The sequence below is a fragment of the Lissotriton helveticus genome, chromosome 12 (assembly GCF_964261635.1).
Source record: "Lissotriton helveticus chromosome 12, aLisHel1.1, whole genome shotgun sequence".
NCBI classification, from domain to species: Eukaryota; Metazoa; Chordata; class Amphibia; order Caudata; family Salamandridae; genus Lissotriton; species Lissotriton helveticus.
In genome coordinates this window covers 87,198,820-87,213,855 of record NC_136073.1, presented here as the reverse complement: position 1 = coordinate 87,213,855, position 15,036 = coordinate 87,198,820, and the positions used below count along the sequence as shown (strand labels likewise).

Genomic DNA, 15,036 nt, shown 5'->3' with positions numbered 1-15,036 from the left:
TGCTTTGGTTGGCATGGAATCCTGATTAAGTGGCGTCCAGTAGGTGGTTTTGTTCCAAGACTTTGGTGAGCTGCTGGTTGATGGCTTTCTTGAGAATTTTGGTCACGTAGGGGAGCAGGAAGATCGGTCGATAATTTTTCAAATCTTTAGTGGTCAGCTGAGGCTTTCTTTAGGAGGGGTCTGATGTCTGCCTGTTTCCATCTGTCCGGGAAGGTTGCTGTGGAGATGGAGGTGTTGAGGATGCTGGTGAGTTGCATGTTGATTGGGTTTGTTGCGTTGTTGAAGAGGTGGTGGGGTTAGGGGTCGGTGGATGCCTGTCGTGGATGGAACAAAAGGGGTTGGTGATGGACGGAGCATCTGAATCAATCAAATACTCACACCCAGTCAAAAGATCTGGGTTTGATCCATCACCGTTCTTTAGCCCACTCTGCCACCCCAGTTCAGACATGGCTATATGCAAATCAGTCTGACCCTGTGCCTCATGGGAACAGTCCAGCCCGAACTGCCAAGCCATGTCTTCCCTGGACCGGAAACAAGCTTCCGAGGACCGGTTTCTGGCATTCCAGCCGTCTTCAGCCCGGCTTGCTTGAATCCAGTGGCAAAGTGAGCAAGGGACTCACATCTGAGCATACCCTGCCACACTTATGGCGGCCAAAAGCGGTACAAAAGGGGGTGGTGGTGGACGGAGCATCTGAATCAATCAAACACTCACAGCCAGTCAAAAGATCTGGGTTTGAACGATCACCGTTCTTTAGCCCACACTGCCACCCCAGTTCAGACATGGCTATATGCAAATCAGTCTGACCCTGTGCCTCATGGGAACAGTCCAGCCCGAACTGCCAAGCCATGTCTTCCCTGGACCGGAAACAAGCTTCCGAGGACCGGTTTCTGGCATTCCAGCCGTCTTCAGCCCGGCTTGCTTGAATCCAGTGGAAAAGTGAGCAAGGGACTCACTTCTGAGCATACCCTGCCACACTTATGGCGGCCAAAAGTGGTACAAAAGGGGGTGGTCCATGGAAGACATGGCTTGGCAGTTCGGGCTGGACTGTTGCCATGAGGCACAGGGTCAGACTGATTTGCATATAGGCATGTTTGAACTGGGGTGGCAGAGTGGGCTAAAGAACGGTGATGGATCAAACCCAGATATTTTGACTGGGTGTGAGTGTTTGATTGATTCAGATGCTCCGTCCATCACCACCCCCTTTTGTACCGCTTTTGGCTGCCATAAGTGTGGCAGGGTATGCTCAGACATGAGTCCCTTGCTCACTTTGCCACTGGATTCAAGCAAGGGCTTATGTGAGCTAGGTAGGAACATCATTTTTCCAGTTGATGGCAGTTGCGGTTGGTGGTCCTGAGTTCAGGGGTGTACCAGCAGGCATGTTTGGGGATCTTGTTGGATTTTGCAGGTTTCAGTAGGGGTGTCTCTGTCAGCAAGTTGATGATCCAGGTGGCAACGTTCAGGGCGGCCTCGTTGAGGTCTATTGAGGCTTTGAGTTGAGAGGTTGTGGAGGCCTATGACCAGTGAGTGTCCATGACCTTGCTCCAGCTGCGGTGAGAGGAGATCTAATGCCTGGTGATGGTGTGCTGGGCATCAGTGATGGTGAAGTGTATGATGGTGTGGTCAGGCCAGGTGAGCATTGTTGTATGGCTGAATTTGATTCTGTCAGTGGAGGTGAAAATGGGGTTGAGTGTGTGTCTGGCTTTGTGCGTGGGTGTGGTGATCAGTTGGGTGAGGCCAATGTTGTGGTTCTTCAGGAGGGCAATGGAGGTGGTGTTGATTTGGAAGTTGAGGTTACCTAGTAGGACATAGTGGTAAAAGTCGATTGCTAGGGACAGATGAGGCTGTAGATTGTGTCGCAGAATGCTGCTCTGGGTCCCAGGGGTCTGTAGGTGAGGGTGCCTCTTATTAGTTTTTGTGTTAATTTGCAGTAGGAAGTTGATGTGTTCCATGAGAGGTGAGGGTTCATTGTTGGGGACAGTGCATCTGATGGTTTCCTTGAAGATAATAAAGACGCCTCCACCTTGTTTGTTAACACGGTCTTGGTGTATCATCTTGTAGCCTTCGGGGGGGCAGTGGTGATGTTGGGTTTTGAGGAGGGATTGAGCCATGCTTCAGTGATGAAGGCAAAGTCCATGGGGAGGGTGGTGATTCTGTCCCAGATTTACGTGGCGTGTTTGCAGAGAGAGCGGGTGTTGGGGAGGATACAATGGAGCGGTTGTGGATTATTCTTTGTCCTGTGGACAGAAGTGGTGCGGGATCTTTCATAGGTTGTGTAGCAGGAGAAGTGGCTGTGTCGGCAGGTGAAAGGTCCTTTGGTGGATCGTGGGGAGGAGGAGATGCAGCTGATTCAGCATCTGCGGTCCAGGTCCAGGAGTTCCTTGGCACTGTACTGCCAGGTGGTGGGAGGGCCAGGAGTCCTGGTGCTGGATGTTGTCCAACCGGTGGTGCGTTGGTGACTTACCTGTTGAGTACGACCACTGCGTGGTCTTGCAGAAGCCTTCATTAGGGTTCCTGGGGATGGTCCAAGTGCGGGAAGCACCGGAACAGAGGGCAGAGCAGTGGCAGCAAGCAGCACAGGGGCAGTAGGTAGCACATGGACAGCATGCAGCACAGGGAACTTAAACAGCACAAGGACAGGGGAAGCAGGCAGTGGAAGAGCAGGAGGCAGCAAAGGGGCAGCAGATAGCAAAGGGGCAGCAGGCAGTGTAGGGAGAGGGCCATCAGGCAGTGCTAGGGCAGGAGGCATGACAGGTACAGGGGCTCTAGGCAGTGCTGGGTGACAGTCAGGGCAAGGTAAGCAGGTAGCATAGGCGCAGGGTCAGCAGGCAGTGCCGGGGTAGCTGGCAGTTCAGGGGCAGCAGGCAGCATAGGGACGGCGGCAGCATAGGGGCAGCAGGCAGTGCAGGACTCAGGCAGGAGGGTACAATACCTTAGTCCAGAGGAACAGGAGAAAGAGAGGTTGCCCCGCCCAGCCTCCTCTGGACTCTGACTGGTTCAGATGGGCTGACCCTCGGCCCGAGCTTTGCCTGGGCTATTCCAGATCATGTCCCACAATGTGGGAGCCGGAGGCAATCTTTATCCTACGCCGGGAGTTGTGAAATAGTGACTAGCAGCTGGCCCCGCCTCCAGGGATGCAGGGAATTGCAGTCGGTCTGGCCAAGTCCGGCTGGCTGGCATAGTTGAGTGGTGGTAGGGGTCTTCAGGCACTCTCGATCACTGGAACTGGCAGGAAACAGGAGGGGAGACACCTTCTGCAACAAAGGGTGGAAGGCAGCCTCCATTGATGCATGAGTCGCAGGTGATCTTTTTCCTGTGCTGGGAGGCACGAAACAGTGAATAGCGGCTGTCCCCGTCTCTGGGGCTGCTGGAAATTGCAGTCGGTCCGACCAGGTCCAGCCAGCCAGCTTAGTTTTGTGGTGGGAGGCGGTCTTCAGGCACTCTCTAGCACTGCAGCAGATAGGAAACAGGAGGGGAGACACCTTCTGCAACAAGGGCAGAAAGCAGCTTCCTTTTATTGGTTACTGGCTTACATATGTATGTATATGATATTTATTTAGCAGAAATGTAGCCTTAAGTAACCCAGGCTTAGTATGTGTAGCGGGGCTACTCGGTGGGCCATGGAGTTGGAAACAAACTCCATGGAACTCTGTGGAGCTCCGCTACAACACCCGCATCCACCCCCTTATTAAGATTTAAGTTACCAGTAATTAAAAAAAACTAAAAACCACTTACCTCTTTGCCGCTGCTTCCCCGGGCTGCCCTCCTCCTCTTCCTCGTCATATGGGTACTGCTGGAGAAAACCTGTACTAAAGTGCTTGTGCTCACTCCTTAAACATGGTGAAACTGGCCTACATCCAATTGGTGCATTACATTTACTTGTAAGTACATAATAAAGTGGTAAAACATGTGCACAGGGCCTGAAAAATAAATTCTACTAGGGGGCCTGCAGCATGTACTGAGACACTCAGTCTTTAAACCATTTCACAGGCCTGCCACTGCAGCCTGTCTGCAGTTTTAAACTGTCAATTCACACCAGGCGTTTGTTGCCATAGACCTCTTGGAGACTTGGCAAGAAGAAGGAAGGACATTCCAGAAATAACTGTTCGGGGAAAAAACTAGAGTTTTCTTTTACTTCAAAGCTGGAACTAGGTATAAAAATAGGACCCTCAGAACCACTCTTCAGTTCACTCCTTGGCCTGTGGAGGACCCTCGGAAGGCTTTCTTTGTACTTCCGAGGACTTCCCTGCTGCTGCTAGAGAACTGCCTTGCTGATGCAAGCCTGCCTGTTGCCCTGAGAGGAGGACTGTTCTACTCCTTGAAGAATGCCTTGCTGTAACAACCCAGGACTACCAGAATGACTCCAAGGGCTAGTTGACTGGCCTCTTGTTCTAAGCTACCGGAACAAAAAAACTCCAGTGACTTCTAATTTGCACCTGGACCATGCATTAGGTGAGTGCTACCCTCCAAGCAATGCCCACCCAATCCTGGACCCTTGGAAGTTGAGTTAATGGTTCCCAAACAGAGTTACACTAAAATTTGGGAAACAGTGCTCTGAAAACCGACAGGAGACCAGGAACTACTTGCCTGACGATCCGCTCAAGGGGCATCGCCGTTCAGCTCCTGCTACGTTCTAATCCACAGCGGCACATGCTAGTCAGTTGCTTTTCTTTAGAAGGGTATTTGGACTTATGTAGCCCTTGTCAGCTACAGCCTGCAGTTTCATCCGGGTGGAGATTTCAACTTCCCAAAATACTGATTAAGTCTGTAAGTAGAAATCTTCACTGCAACTTTGCTGACTGCCTTGCTGTGCTGAACTTTACCTTCTCAGACATTTTTCCTTTGAAATTTCTTCTAGTTTCAAAGGTAAACTGAGACTGGGCCCAATCCACCGTGTGTATCTGAACCACCCCCCATTTTGTTCAGCCTTAATGTTAGACTCTGCCATGGTCTTGCCTCACTTTATTACTGCTTATGTGCTGCATAAATACTTAACAGAGGGCCTCTAAGTTAAATGTGACAGCTTTTGTTCCAAGACACCAGAGGGTTGAGCACCGTTTATTTTAGTGACTTTTGTGGAACATCCCCTCTCAATCAATAACCCAATTTCTCACATTCATGTATTTTGGATAGTGGTTAGGAAATTTGTGAAAATGGAGAATTATGATTTAGTTTTTTTTGTGCATTATTACATAAATGATGTTATGCCTATCATAACTCTTGTGTCTTCACACACCCAGTGCACTTGATGCTTTAGTGCACTTTCTCTTTAGCTTAAGATATACTTCTTAACAAGATCTCAGCAGCAATGACCTCACTCACTCCACATGGGTCTCTCTCTTCCCTAACATTGTAAATAAAACAAAAGTCTGTGGAGAGGAAGGGTAACAATACATCTCCGACAAGACCTTCAAACACTAACTTATGGAATAAAATATAATATTTGAATAACACCACATTTCAAGCTTTGTTTTATTTCACAAAAACCGCAAATGTTAGAAAAATTTATATAATTGTGAAATGCCTTTTTTTCTTCTGCATAATAATTCTCTAAGGGATTGGTATTTGCCAATAATCTTTCATTTTATTATACTTTTGTATATATATAATATACTTACTTATAGGTGCTTTCATCGAGGACCCGTCACCCATTAGTCTGCTATTCTGGCGTTCACATTTTTCTTCAGTTCAACCAATACAGTATAAAGCATGGGTCAATGGGCCGGCCCAATTCAGCCATTGGCTACTATACCTGTGAGTGACCACATTCCTCCTGTTCCCAGGGAGCACATCCACAAATAAAAATATGTCCCTTCAGTACCAGTAACTACCATGTCAATGGGTGCTTTTTAGACCAAAAAAAATGTTTGCTTTTAGCCACTTTATGTTTAGATTTAGAAGGTCCTGCAGGTCCTCCAACAATAAGATTTTGCAAAACTCATGACCTAAAAAGTAAGCTTTGCGAAGGCAAAAAGGCTGGCACTCAACACCAGTCCTATTGCCTTTTAATTTCCTTTGAAGCCTTACCTACATGACCTGAGGTAGCACATTAACAGAACAGAACCCATAGTGCTTACTGCTATTTACCTCTGGTGTTCACATCGCCCTAAGCACTATATGCCCGCAAGATGGTGCAGTGATTTAAATGCTCACCACTGCCATTTACTCTGAACAGCATGTTACAAGTTTGAACAGTAGCTAAACCAACTAAGTATTCCATGCTCCATCAGAGTCTATTACATGGAGTAGCATTATTCCAATAAGTGTATAATTTCTTACTACAAACACTAAGAGACTTGAAAACCTTGGTATGAAGTGCTATATACATTATTAGCACTGCACTCCAATTGAAATTATCAACAATGTATTTAGCTCTTCTGACTCTTGACAAGGCATTTGGATAAGCAGTCCATGTTTTTTTTTGCTCCAGCTGATGGTAATGGTTTGGATCTCAGGTCCATTATGACACAGTATTCACACATAAAAAACAATCCACTCAGCGCTATCTTACTTAAGGCATGCTCCCTTATTTAGATGGAGGACTTTAGGGCGGTACAATGAGGCAGAATAGAAAAGATGAGACAGATCGAGCTCCTTATGTGTCCAAAATATGAACTGACATGTTACTGCAGCTCCTAGGGTGAATGCATAAACAGCAATGTTTCAAAGCACTTACTTGTCCTCAGATGACTTCAATGGCCAGCCAGACTATTAATATTTCTTATAAGTTCCTCTCCAGTAAATGAATATAAAAACCAAAACATCACAGAGCTATGTTCTAATGTAGCACACCTTCTTTAGGAACACTACATCGCAAAGCCTTGTTAGTCCACAAACCAGCTACCTCTCCTATCATTTGTTAATTTTATGCTGGATTCTGACCATGTACAGAACTCTGCTGTGTTTGACTAGGTTAAAGTTATAGAGTTGCATACATACATTCATACATACAAAGATGTAGCTCATAGAACAAGAATAGCAGCTCCAAGATTCTAAGCTATTACTGTATATGTCATATTCAGAGGCTTGTGTTCTGATAGAAACATCTGAATAGTACGCAATGATCAAGCGAAGGACTGCAATGCAAAGTCATCAGGGGGAGTTTACATTTGAGGTAATGCAAAAATAAATCATGAAACTAATGACTAGCTGGCAAGCAACAGAGTAGTACTAATGTGCAGTGAATTATGATAAAGAGTTCAGTGAAGCTTCACTCTGTGGTTGCCTTCTGATACATAAGATAATTCAAAAGCATAGGTCATGGCTTCCCCAACACCATTCCAGACAGACCTGAATTGGAGATCCCAACTCAAGGAAAAGGACCTACTATATAGCAAGGGAAACTGGTCATGTCAATGGGTTGCCTGGTATTCTGGGGCATCTAGGTTCCAGTCCTGGTGATCAGCATTTACTAGAAACAATCCAGGGTGCCAGTAGATATTTTAAACTGGTCCCAGTGCAGTAACATACACCAGGGAAGTAATATCACTTCATGAGTGGTTTTAATGTCAGAATCATATGTCTTTGGTTACAATTTTCTGGGGTCCCCACATTACTCACTGGACTCTGACCATTAACAAGGATTAGCATTAGCATGGTTTTGGCTTTAGATGTGGCATATCTTTTGAGCCTCAATATCTCAACAACCATATGTCACATGGCAATGCTACAAACATTTAAAATCATAGCTAGCTGTTCACACACAATGGGACTTGTGTGAAAGGAAAGAAACCCTAAAGGTAACCTTGAGTTGGGGAGCTTTCACCATCTTGAGGCAACACTCCCTCTTCCCAACTTGGTCATGAATATACATTTCTTGTGCCAGGTGTTCATTGAATGTGCAGAATGACATGAAAGGGACTATGTGAGCTGTCCAGAGGACACAATCCATCTTTGTCTCTTCCATGTCTTAGATTCTCTTATGGTACAGATGTTAATTCAGACTTTTTAAGTTTGGTTCAGGTCAACTGGTTTGCAGTTCCACCTGCAGGTCCTAGATTCATAGCTCCTCTGTGGGGGAAGATAAACTGTAATACACTTGGGAGGGAAAAAATATCAATCAGAAAGTCACAAAAGTGCAGAAAACGTCCACTACTGCTATTGCAATGTGCTGTCTGATATTAAACTTAATTAATCTCAAAGGTTATAGTAACAAGGTAGCATGAAAGCTTGTTTAGTTTTGTTCTCGATAGCCAGTGTCTCAACTGAGGTTAAATAGAGGGTACAGCATTCATAAATATGGTGGAATTCTGATGCAAACCTGGATGAAGGCATTACGTCTCTTTTTATGTTATCACCTTCTTTGCTACGCCAATAGAAGACACAGTGTTACATGTAACAAACAAGATGACGACTTCCATGCACACAGAGTAGGTTACAGGCTACAAAATTCAAGATATTGAGAAATTACATCATGCAGGTGTCAACAATGCCATATCCTTTGCATGATTCATTCTCTTTCTTTTCTTCTCAATATCATGGTTCCCTTCAATATCTGTCTTTTACCAATAAATTGTTTTTGAGATGTTGAAAATTATGCCTTACCTCATCTCGTGTCAGCTTTGCAAGTTGACGTTTGTGCCTTTAATAGCATTTACATGTCTTTTTTAACCTAGCCATGAATGTCATCATTCTTCACAACAAAGTTGTGAAAAGTGTGAAAAGCAGTGTGCAGTCCTGGTAACTTCTGCCCCTATTTGATACTTAGGGGCTCATTACGATGGCATAATGATCGCCACCGCCGAGCCAGCGGTGGCGACCGTTACACCATCGTACTTTGAAGAAAAAAAACGCGATATTATGATGGCGGGGGTAATCGCATCAGATGCAAAGTCCGTCCGCCACTTATCCCCCTGTCGGCAATCGTTCCGATTGCAGGCCGGGGGGTGCTGGGCCTTTAATATGGTGGCAGTGCCTAGCAGGCACCACCAGCTATATCACGATGTGGGGGGCATACAGGCCCTTCCATGGTGGCGATGCTGCCATGGAAGGGCTGGCGGGCATTGGCTTTTGGGGGCCCAGCCCACGGGTGGGGGATGTGGGGAAGCACTTGGGGGGTACCCAGGGTATCCCCCTGCAGTTCCCTCCACCAAGTAGCAGGCACTGTGTGGTGCCTGCCACATGGTGCAGGGAAATGCCTGGCATGCAATTTTTATCAACAAAACAATTGTCAATACTGCTCAACTTATTTCAACTTTGTTGGAAATACAGTGAGGGACTAAACTCTCATCTATATAGAGCACTCGTACAGTCTAGAATTCAATCATAGAAAAAACTTTTTATTGTGTGGTGCCTGCCACATGGTGCAGGGAAATGCCAGGCATGCAATTTTGGCATCACGGCGTGTGCTGCTGTAAGCAGCATCCACCGCAATGTTACAATTCGGAATGCGACCGCCAGGGTGGCTGTCGCATCCTAATTGGCGGTGCGGGACCACCACATGTCTGGCAGCCGGTCCCAACACTGCGAGGATGGGGGGCGGACCCAGGTCCGCCCACCATCCTAATAGGCCCGTCAGTACCTTGAACTGGCCAGTAGCTGGTTTGATTTGTGGGCATTACAGTATCTTGATCCTCAGAAATTCACAATTGTCCCATGATTGAACTTGAAGAATTCCCCCTCTCAGTTTTACACTGGATAAGGTGCTAGGGTGAGGCTATGCCATTTTTCATCCAGGGGGCACCATACAGTGGCTGCGGTCCCACTCAGATGTTAGGCTTTCACTAGCGAATGGTTTACAGCGGCTTAGCTTCCCTTCATGTGTGAGAAGGCTTGATTTTTCCTCCAAACTAAAAATTAACTTCAGACTCTTGGTTTAGGTGTCAGCAGAATCCCTTGATGGAAGTTTTCAACCATAATGAATGCTTAACTCGCTAAGTATACGTCTTAATGATTTGGATAATGTCTGGTAAAGCGCCAGCTGAAACGTTATCATCTAATCTGCCTTTATGTCAAAGAGTGTTTGGCAACTATACCTGTATTTCATCTAAAATCGATTTCCTCTTGCCTTTTCCTGAATATCCATCCTGTCTTCAACTGCCTCCACATCTCTCCCAAGCAGATTGCTTTGTTAAAACAATGTGCTTTAGCCACCACGAGTGGGGAAGTGACCCTTGAGGGTAAATTTGCCTGAAACGAGAAAATCAGCCTGATGGCCTGGTGCATGCAAGAGACATTGCCTGAACCAGCAAAAAGACAGATTTCACAGGACTGGCAAAGCCTATCCCTAGCTTCAGGGCTCTGTATCACCCCAGGGACTTCCTCTTTGTGATGCGCTGCATAGTTACTGCTAAAGTAGCCATGGCACTATTCTTCAGCCCTGGGGCTACCCATCAGTCCTCCTGTTGCTCCAACTTGTCTGACAAGTTAGGAAACCCTGGGGTGGAAATGGAAGAGGCTGAAAGCTGGATCCTGTGTAGTACATCAGCATAAGCCCTATGGCATTGGGCCCATGTTCATTTACTGCACGGTCTTCCACTTTCAGTGTCCTTCTTAAGTAATTGAGACAGAACTCCCGCCAGAAGGGAGCTGGGTGCCTGCCTAGAGGGTTAATGGAGCTGAAGCAAGATCCATTCAGGCAGCTGGTGGGTAAGTAAAACATTATTTCAAACACCATGTGCATGTGAAGGGATGAGATATTATGTGTGTGTGTCTGTAAGTGAATGAGTGAGAGTGAGTGAGAGTGAATGTGGGAGTGAGTAAGCATGTGCCTGCCACTGTGAGTAAAATTATGTGTGAGTATGTGAGGGAGACAGTGTGCAAATGAGACTAAGGGGGTCATTAGGATGGCGGGCAGACTTTGTCCGCCCGCCATCCTAACGCGGAATGGGACCTCCCACCATCGTTGCGGGGGTCCTGGTGCATACATTAAGATGCGCCCGCCACACAGGTGGGCGCATCCTGCATTCCTGACATTGCGGCAGGCGGTGCTCTCAGACCGACCGCCACAATGCCAGGAAGGCATGACATGCATTCCATGCACAACATGGTAGGCACTGCGTGGTGCCTGCCATGTTGTGCATGGAACTACAGTGGGGTACCCCCCATGTGCACCCCCCATCCCCTGGAGTCCCTGGGGGCCCGCAATGGGCCCCTGCAAGCAGACTCCGCATGCCTTTCCGTGGCGGCAATGCTGCCACGGGAAGGCATGTTCCAGCCCACATCCAAATATGGCTGGCTGTGTCTAACAGACACTGCCACCATATTGAACCCTTTTCCGCCCGGTCGACTTGTCGACCGGGCAGAAAAGTGGCGGACGGTCTTTCCCTCCGCCTTTCCAGATCGCCTCCGCCGCGGACCCCCCATCCACCGCTGGCCCGGCGGGGGTGATCTGCCCGCCATCCTAATGGGGCCCTAAGTATGTGAGTGACACAGTGAGTGCGACTCTGTAAGAATGTGAGTTGTACAGTGTGTGAGTATATGAGTGATGCAGTGTGGGAATATATGAGTGAGACAGTGAGGAGGATGCAAGTGAGACAGAGTGTGAGCATGTAAGTGAAAAGTTTCCATTAGTGAGACAGTGTGAGTGATGCTGTATGAGACAGTGAGAGTGAGACAGTTAGTTTGACAATGAATGAGACAGTGTGAGGAAGTATATGAGAGTGCCTGAGAGACACATATCTAGCTGCAAGGCTAGTGCGCTTAACAGAGCACTCTCCTCTGCACCCCCCTTCCAGAAACTGCCATCTGGAGCTATCGGAAGGTGTTTGCTCCTCAGGAAGCCTAAACATTGAGGTGTTTTGGAGCAGGGAGCAAGGTGGGGATATGGAAGATTTTTGGTGCTGTAACAGGCAATTTTTCTTCAGCGTGTGATTTTCATCGCTTTTGGCTGTACTATCTTGTGCTGAGACAGGGAACAGTGGAACAGTGGTGCAAGCATACACTGTGATTGAAAGGCACTAACCTTCATATTGCAAGTGGAATGTGCACACACTGTGCTTCGAAAGACAACAACCAACATATTGTAAGCAGCTGCGGCAACAGGGGCACAGTGTTTAGCAGTGTACCGGGCTCTGATCACCTCACCTTGAGTATACTGCTCCACCACTGCCAAACTCATGGTTGGACTGCCTGCCAGATTACGAGTGTAACTCCTGGCTGGTGGGCTTATTTGGGATCTTCCCACAGTGGTCCATTCCATGCACAAACTTGTGATCATGCGCACAGGGGGGGACATAAAGTTTCTAAACTAATCTCAATCACATTTGCATACCTAATACAGCAATGGTTTTGTGATCCCACAATTACCTATACCACAAATTCCATAGACAACATGAAATATATCCAAAGTAATCATTACACAAATTTCATGAGCAGTAAAAAGTTAGATCCTAAGTTGTTAACGCAGTGTTTTGGTGGTATATACTGGTTTACCCCACCTTCTTCAGGACTTAACATTTTACACAGAATGCATTGATTCATCTTTATCTATTTGGTTGTCACCTGTGATATGTAGAGGTTTATTTTTTATCTAAAGAAAAAATATTGTATTTCCAAGTTTCCTGTCACATTACTTTTTTTCTTGTTTGTCCATGACGTATTAGGACAATCCTCAATTGATCATGGCTGTGATCTGTGAAGGGGGATAGACTTCTGGTGAACTTTTTGTTGATATTTGGATGTCAAGTTATTTTCCATAATCAATCACGATTTAAAAGTTTCATTATGCCTGGCATCTGATGACAGGCTGATTAGAGCACAAGCACAAATGTTGCACATTCCCATTTTGCCAATTCCCCATATCGCAAGGTTTTAGCTAATGACTAATAGAAAAATTAATATATATTATAATAAATGTGATCAATATTTTTTTAAAGATTTATAAAAATGTAAATATTAAAATATTTGTCACGATTAATCAAATATTTATATATAAATTACGTGTAACAATTCAAATATAATCATAAGTGACAAAATACATCACAAAATACATATACTTAAAATTATAAAATAATATAAATTCTTTAAAAAACAAAATATGAGTTATTTATACAAATAAAACAGCAACTCCGAAAAATGTATATTTTATTTAAAGAAATATAATATACACATTTTAAAAACATAAAATGTTTTTAAAGGAAATGTCATAATCACAAAACACTAATAATGTCATTTATATTATCTTTCATATTTCCTATTTATACAGATTAAAACAAATTATAAAATGTAAATTAAATCTATTAATAATCCTGTCCTCCCCAAAAACCAAAACTACTTTTGTAAATTTTGAAATATTTTTTTAATTCAAAATTATAAATAAAATGTCCTTTTTTAATTATATTTCCCAGCAGTTAATAACATAAAGTAATCCACCAAACTACTTAAACAAATTTAAAAAATATATAAAAATGTATAAACATTTTTAAAATACCCCCAACATTTTCCATTATAATTTTTCATATTACTACTCAATTAATGTAAATGCATATAATATAATTATCCAAATAAATACCATATTTTTATTTTGTTCACTATCCCCACCCTTTTCTCTAAAAATATACATCTCGCAACTAATATTGTTCTCTCTCTCTACATTTTTACTTTTTCTTGAATAAATTATACAATTGTTAAAATGACCCACCATTTATCTTATAACTCTACATCTCACCACTAACTTTTTAAACATTTCTGAATATAATGTAAAAACCTTTTTTTAAACAATCTAATATTTATAAATACCCCCCAACATTGTCTCCTATAGCCCAACATGGCAATACAATTTTTTTTAATTTTAATAAAAAATGTAATTCAAACTAAGGGGCTCATTAGGATGGCGGACGGACTTGCGTCCGTCCGCCACCCTAGAGTAGGAGGGACCGTCCGCATGGGCTGCGGCGGTCCCTCCGTGCAAATTAGGATGTGACCGCCACCCTGGCCGTCACATCCTGGATATTTAACATTGCGGCGGGTGCAGCTTCAAGCTGCACCCGCCGCAATGTTAAAAAAGCATACATTGCATATGTATGCAGCAAGCAGCAGGCACCGCGCGGTGCCTGCCGCTTGCTGCATACATATGCAGGGGGGTACCATAGGTACCCCCCACGTGCACCCCCCACACCCCCTTCACCCAGGGGGCCCGCAACGGGCCCCCGCAGTGAAGCTCCGTATGCTTTTACACGGCGGAATATCCGCCGTGTAAAAGCATTTCTTTCTGTGCATCCTAATATGGTGGACGGTGTCTGAGAGACACCGTCACCATATTACAGCTTTTCCGCCGCGGTTGTAAGCCAACCGCGGCGGAAAAGCTGCGGACGGAAACCAGGACCCACCAGCCATCCTAATGTGGCGGTGGGTCTTTGGTGGGTCCGCTGCGGTTTTTCCGCATCCTCCGGGCCGGCGGTGGATTCCGCCGGCCCAGAGGATGCAGAAAAACCGCCATCCTAATGAGCCCCTAAATATGTTAAAATGCTCCCCACTGTCTGCCCTTGTGACTCAACATTCCACTCTTTTTATTTTTTATTTTAAATGTAATTACGCAAATTCTTTACAATTTTTTAATTACTCCCCTGCATTATCCCCTATAATCTCAACATCCTTCACCTAAATGTCTTCAAATTCAATCTAATGTTTCTTATTAATGTTTTTAAATTGAAATATTGGACATATTTCGAAAAAAAAATTACTTCTCACCATTGTCCCCTAAAAACCCTACCCACAACTAAAAAAAATAATTAACAGAAAAAAATCTTCTATCATTTTAGTATAAATAAAATCATAGAAAAAACATATTATTGCAAACTGTTTTTAACAAAAAAATCTATATTATATATAAGGATATTTTTAATATTGATATTTAATTCAACACCATATTTCGATATTTCTGACTTGGACATTACATACCACACTATTTTGAGATCACAATATTTTGTACAACATATTTCTGTCCCACTATATTTTTTTACATATTTTGTCTGAATACCATTCTAACCATTTTTTTCTTGATATTGCTGTAAACAGATTTATCTAATTTCATAATTGAATAAAGAGACCAAATGCTATGGGCGCACTGAGTCAATGCTCCCTCCAATAGCTCGTTTGTC

General features: G+C 44.6%; 1 protein-coding gene across 1 annotated transcript in view; it reads left to right on the top strand.

Moving 5' to 3' along the window:
• Positions 1 to 15,036, top strand: part of LOC144797892 (extracellular calcium-sensing receptor-like) — a 59,676-nt gene that overhangs the window by 20,970 nt on the left and 23,670 nt on the right. The gene's annotated exons all lie outside the window — the stretch shown is intronic.